The following is a 6,657-nucleotide window of genomic DNA, read 5'->3' on the forward strand; positions in this document are numbered from 1 at the left end:
TTTATACCACCTGGTATTCCCAGGCGGTCTCGCGTCCAAGTACTAACTAGGCCCGACGGTACAGCCACAAGCGTATTATTTTTTCCACCATTTTCTCCCCGAATTACAAGCTTGGCTCATCGCTGCAACTCCCCAATCGACTCGGGATAGGCGAAAGGTTGAGTCATACGACCTCTTAAACATGACCCGCCTGGCCGCGCTACTTCTTATCACACTGCTCGCTTCACCCGGAAGTAAGCCGCAACAAACATGTCGGAGGACTGTTGTCAGCTTGCAGGAACCGGGGCCTACCACAAGGAGTCGCTAGAGTGCAATGAGCCAAATAAGCCCCCCGGTCAAACCCTTCCCTACCCCAGATGGCACTGGTCCAGTTGTGCACTGTCCCACAGGGTTCTCAGTCTGACCGGCTGTAACACAGCCTGGGAACAAACTGCTTCACTACTCAGGACCCTACTTTACTATTTAGATTGACAACTTTTACTTCACTACATTCCTAATGAGAATATGTACTTTCCCTGACACCCAAAAGTAGTCGTTACATTTTGAATGCTCAGGCAGGACAGCAATATGGTCCGATACACACCTATTAATATAACGCAGGGGTTCCCAAAATGTTTTGGCCCACGACCACATTTTGATATCTGAAAATTTTTGCGACCCCAACCATGCGAAAAAAATTATGTAAATTAACATCCAATGTTTATTTTTTAATTGGGGCTATGGCAGTCAATTGTAAAACAGTATTTCAGATTGTATTTTCAACTCACCATCATAATACTTTTAATGTGGGGCTATGACAGACAATTACAAATTAGTCTGACATCATTTCTCTTATCTCACCACCACTAATGAGATGGGTGTGCTTGATGCATGTTGCATCAGAGCTTCTCAGAGTCAGGGGGCGTGGTCGACAGTGCACACTTCATCTCTCCTGTCACATTAAACCTGGATTGATATTTGGTTTTATTGCAGATAAGAGTACTGAATCAGCGTACCATGAGTTTTAATATTCGGAGGGAGACGGCACAGTATTTGCTTTGAGTCATAAACCAAAACTCCTCCATAGTGACCCATGAATGCGTTGTCTTCAGCATTCGGTCACATGACAGCTCAATCAGCTGTTTGAGTTCACTTACCAGCATGTCAATTGAGCCAGGATCACAGTCAAACGGATTTTGCTGATTCAGTCACTCATTTGTAGATGTTTTTCGGTATTTCACATTCATGCTTGCTTTCCGTTTGTTCAGTTTCTCAAATATGTCTTTTACTTAGGTAAGGAGACACATTTTCTTTTCATCACACAGAAAGTCAACCATCTATTTTTTACATCCATTGCGAATGACAACAGTCCCACTCTCAATTCAAAAAATCTTTCCAACACTCCCCTTCGATAACCAACAGGCCTCGGTGTGAAATAGAACATTGTTATGCTTTAATCCCATATCTCCACATAGTTTTGCGAACAGGCATGTCGAATGTAGTTTACAATCAAAGTTACCTGCTGCATATCTCAGAGTTCTGCGCTCAGCTCTTTTGCTGCCAGTTGCTCTCGGTGTATCCATTATAGACAAACATTGGCAGTAGAATTGCTGTATTGATGAGCTCAGTGACTTTCAACGTGGCACCGTCATAGGATACCACCTTTCCAACAAGGCAGTTCATATTTCTGCCCTGCTATAGCTTCCCCGGTGAACTGTAAGTGCAGTTATTGTGAAGTGGGACCTTTAGGAGCAACACCGGGTCAACCACAAAGTGGTAGGCCACACAAGCTCACAGAATGGAACCGCCTAGTGCTGAAGCACGTAAAAATCATCTGTCCTCAGCTGCAACACTCGCTGCAAGTTCCAAACTGCCTCTGGAAGCAATGTCAGCACAATAACTGTTTGTCAGGAGCTTCATGAAATGGGCTTACATGGCCGCGCAGCCGCACAAAAGCCTAAGATCACCAATGGCAATGCCAAGCGCCGGTTGGAGTGCTGTAAAGCTCGTTGCCATTGGACTCTTTAGCTGTGGAAATGCGTTCTCTGGAGTGATGAATCACTCTTCACTATCTGTCAGTCCGACAGACGAATCTGGGTTTGGCAGATGCCAGGAAAACGCTAACTGCCCCAATGCATAGCGTATTCTGCAATATAAAATCCATGTGTACGTGTCATTTTTTATTTATTTATTTTTACCTTTATTTAACTAGGCAAGTCAGTTAAGAACTTATTCTTATTTACAATGACGGCCTACACCGGCCAAACCTAGGCGACACTGGTCCAATTGTGCACCGCGCTATGGGATACAGCCTGGATTCTAACCAAAGTGTCTGTAGTGACGCCTCTAGCACTGAGATGCAGTGCCTTAGACTGATGCGCCACTCGGGAGCCCCAACGTGTGTGTAGAGTGCGTGTCTTATTATGTGTATATCTGTCTGTGCCTGTGTGTGTGTCTCTTCACAGTCCCCGTTGTTCCGTAAGGTGTATTTGTTATCTGTTTTTTTAAATCCAATGTTACTGCTTGCTTCAGTTACCTGATGTGGAATAGAGTTCCATGTAGACATGGCTCTATGTTTAAAAAAAAAAATATTTCACCTTTTTTTAACCAGGTAGGCTAGTTGAGAAGTTCTCATTTACAACTGCGACCTGGCCAAGATAAAGCATAGCAGTTCGACACATACAAAAACACAGAGTTACACATGGAATAAACAAAACATACAGTCAATAATACAGTAGGAAAAAAGAAAACAAAAAGTCTATATACATTGAGTGCAAATGAGGTAAGATAAGGGAGGTAAGGCAATAAATAGCCCATGGTGGCAAAGTAAATTACAAAATAGCAATTAAACATTGGAATGGTAGATGTGCAGAAGATGAATATGCAAGTAGAGATACTGGGGTGCAAAGGCACAAGATAAATAAATAAATACAGTATGGGGATGAGGTAGTTGGATGGGCTGTTTACAGATGGGCTATGTACAGGTGCAGTGATCTGTGAGCTGCTCTGACAGCTGGTGCTTAAAGCTAGTGAGGGAGATATGAATCACCAGCTTCAATGATTTTTGCAGTTCGTTCCAGTCATAGGCAGCAGAGAACTGGAAGGAAAGATGACCAAAGGAGGAATTGGCTTTGGGGGTGACCAGTGAGATACACCTGCTGGAGCGCGTGCTACGAGTGGGTGCTGCTATGGTGACCAGTGAGCTGAGATAAGGTGGGGCTTTACCTAGCAGAGACTTGTAGATGACCTGGAGCCAGCGGGTTTGGCGACGAGTATGAAGTGAGGGCCAGCCAACAAGAGTTTACAGGTCACAAAGGTGGGTAGTATATGGGGCTTTGGAGACAAAACGGATGGCACTGTAATAGACTGCATCCAATTTGTTGAGTAGAGTGTTGGAGGATATTTTATAAATGACATCGCCGAAGTCGAGGATTGGTAGGATAGTCAGATTTATGAGGGTATGTTTGGCAGCATGAGTGAAGGATGCTTTGTTGTAAAATAGGAAGCCGATTCTAGATTTAATTTTGGATTGGAGATGCTTAATGTGAGTCTGGAAGGACAGTTTACAGTCTAACCCGACACCTAGGTATTTGTAGTTGTCCACGTATTCTAATTCAGAACCGTCCAGAGTAGTGATGCTGGATGGATGGGCAGGTGCGGGCAGTGATCAGTTGAAGAGCATGCATTTAGTTTTACTTGCATTTAAGAGCAGTTGGAGGCCACGGAAGGAGTGTTGTATGGCATTGAAACTCGTCTGGAGGTTAGTTAACACAGAAGGGCCAGATGTATACAGAATGGTGTCATCTGCGTAGAGGTGGATCAGAGAATCACCAGCAGCAAGAGCGACATCATTGATGTATACAGAGAAGAGAGTCGGCCCGAGAATTGAACCCTGTGGCAGCCCCATAGAGACTGCCCTCCGATTTGACACTCTGAACTCTATCAGAAGTACATTTACATTACATTTAAGTCATTTAGCAGACGCTCTTATCCAGAGCGACTTACAAATTGGTGCATTCACCTTATGATATCCAGTGGAACAACCACTTTACAATAGTGCATCTAAATCATTTTAGGGGGGGGGGGGTTAGAAGGATTACTTTATCCTATCCTAGGTATTCCTTAAAGAGGTGGGGTTTCAGGTGAACCATGCGAGGCAATCATTTGAGAAACCAAGGCTGTTGAGTCTGCCAATAAGAACGTGTTGGAAGCCTTGGCCAGGTCGATGAATACGGCTGCACAGTAATGTCTCTTATCGATGACGGTTATGATATCATTTAGGATCTTGAGCGTGGCTGAGGTGCACCCAGTACTGTGCACCTCCCATAGTCTGTTCTTGACTTGGGGATTGTGAAGAGATCTTTGGTGGCATGTCTTGTGGGGTATGTATGGGTGTCTAAGCTATGTGCTAGTAGTTTAAACAGACACTTCGGTGCATTTAGCATGTCAACACTTCTTACAAATTGATGAAGTCAGTCTCTCCTCCAATTTGAGCCATGAGAGAGTTACATGCATATTATTAATGCTAGCTCTCCATGCACATTTTAAGGCCAGCCGTGCTGCACTGTTCTGAACAAATTGTGATTTTCTGAGGTCCCCCGCGACAAAACTAGAGCCTGTGGGACCTACCTTGTTGATAGTGTTGTTAAAAAGGCAGAGTAGTGCTTTATTATGGACAGACTTGTCCTGATCTTAGCTACCTTTGTATCCACATATTTTGACCATGACATTTTACAATCCAGGGTTACTTCAAGCAGTTTAGTCACCTCATCTTGCTCAATATCCACATTATGTATTACAAGATTTTGTTGAGGTTTATGGTTTAGTGAACGAATTGTCCCAAATACAATGCTTTAAGTTTTTGAAATATTTAGGATTAACTTATTCCTTGCTACCCATTCAGAAACTAACTTCAGCTCTTTGTTAAGTCTTACAGTGATTTCATTCACAGTAGTAGCTGACGTCTTTTTTGTGTTGAGTCAAGGCTAAACACGTCAAGGCCAGTGGCACGTCATTAGTTAAGATTGAAAAAGTAAGGGTCCTAAACAGCTGCCCTGGGGAAATCCTGAATCTACCTGGATTATGTTGGAGAGGATTCCATTAAAGAACACCCTTTGTGTTCTATTAGACAGGTAACTCTTTATCCACAATATAGCAGGGGATGTGTAAGTGCTGTGCTTGTTGAATGTCATTCCCTATAAGTGTGCAGAAAGTCTGTTGTCAATTTCTTTACAGTAAAACAGCATTATATCTGGTTAAACACAATTTTTCTCAAAAAGTTTATTAAGGGTTGGTAACATTCTGATTGGTCAGCTATTTGAGCCAGTAAAGGGGATTAACTATTCTTAGGTAGCGGAATTACTTTTGAATTACTTTTGCTTCCTTTGAGGCCTTAGGGCACACACTTTCTAGTAGGCTTAGATTGAAGATATGGCCAATAGGAGTGGCAATATCGTCCGCTATTATCCTCAGTAATTTTCCATTCAAGTTGTCAGAACACGGTGGCTTATCATTTTTGATAGACAACAATAATTTTTTCACTTCTTCCGTACTAACTTTACGGAATTCAAAATTACAATGCTTGTATTTCATAATTTGATCAGTTATTCTTGGATGTCAGCGTTTGTTGCTGGCATGTCATGCATAAGTTTGCTAATTTTGCCAATGGTAAAAACATTAAAGTAGTTGGCATTATCAGTGGGTTTTGTGATGAATGTTTTGAATTTTGAATCTGATTCAATGAATGATGGAGCTGAGTTTGCCTTTTTGGCCAAAATTTCATTTAAGGTGCTCCAAAGCTTTTTACTATCATTCCTTATGTCATTTGTCTTTGTTTCATAGTATATCTTCTTTTTATTCTATTTAGTCACATGATTTCTCAATTTGCAGTATGTTTGCCAATCGGATGTGCAGCCAGATTTATTTGCCATTCCTTTTGCCTCATCCCTCTCAGCCATAAAATGTTTAAATACCTCATCAATCCACGGGGATGTAACAGTTTGTCAATGGGTGCATGCTTACTACTAACTGTGATAAGTAATTTCATAAATGTGTCAAGTGCAGCGTCTGGTTGCTCCTCATTACACAGCACAGACCAACAAATAGTATTTACAATACATCAACAACATAGGAATCACTACAAAACTTATTGTATGACCTCTTATACACTATGTTAAGCCCAGCCTTTGGAACTTTGGTTTTCGTAGATATGGCTACTATATTGTGATCACTACATCCGATGGATTTGGTTACTGCTTTAAAGAAAATGTATGCAGAATTATGATGATTTCATTCCTGTGCTGTTTGTAACTACCCTAGTAGGTTGACTACAGGCACTAGTTACAGTTTGAAGTTTTTTTTTTAGTGGGCATCCTGATGAAAGCAAGTCAATATTTAAATCAGTCAGAAAATATAAAACTCTGTTGATATCACATACATGATCAAGTATTTCACACATGTTATCCAGATACTTACTGTTAGCACTTGGTTGTCTATAGCAGCTTCTCATCAGAATGGGCTTTAGGTGAGGAAGATGAACCTGTAGCCATATTACTTCTACAGTATTTAACATGAGATCCTCTCTAAGCTTTACAGGAATGTGGTTCTCAACATAAATGGCAACACCTCCACCTTTGGCATTTCTGCATTTTATGTAGATGTTATAACCATGTATTGCTA

This window comes from Salmo trutta, chromosome 32 (assembly GCF_901001165.1).
Source record: "Salmo trutta chromosome 32, fSalTru1.1, whole genome shotgun sequence".
Classification (NCBI taxonomy): domain Eukaryota; kingdom Metazoa; phylum Chordata; class Actinopteri; order Salmoniformes; family Salmonidae; genus Salmo; species Salmo trutta.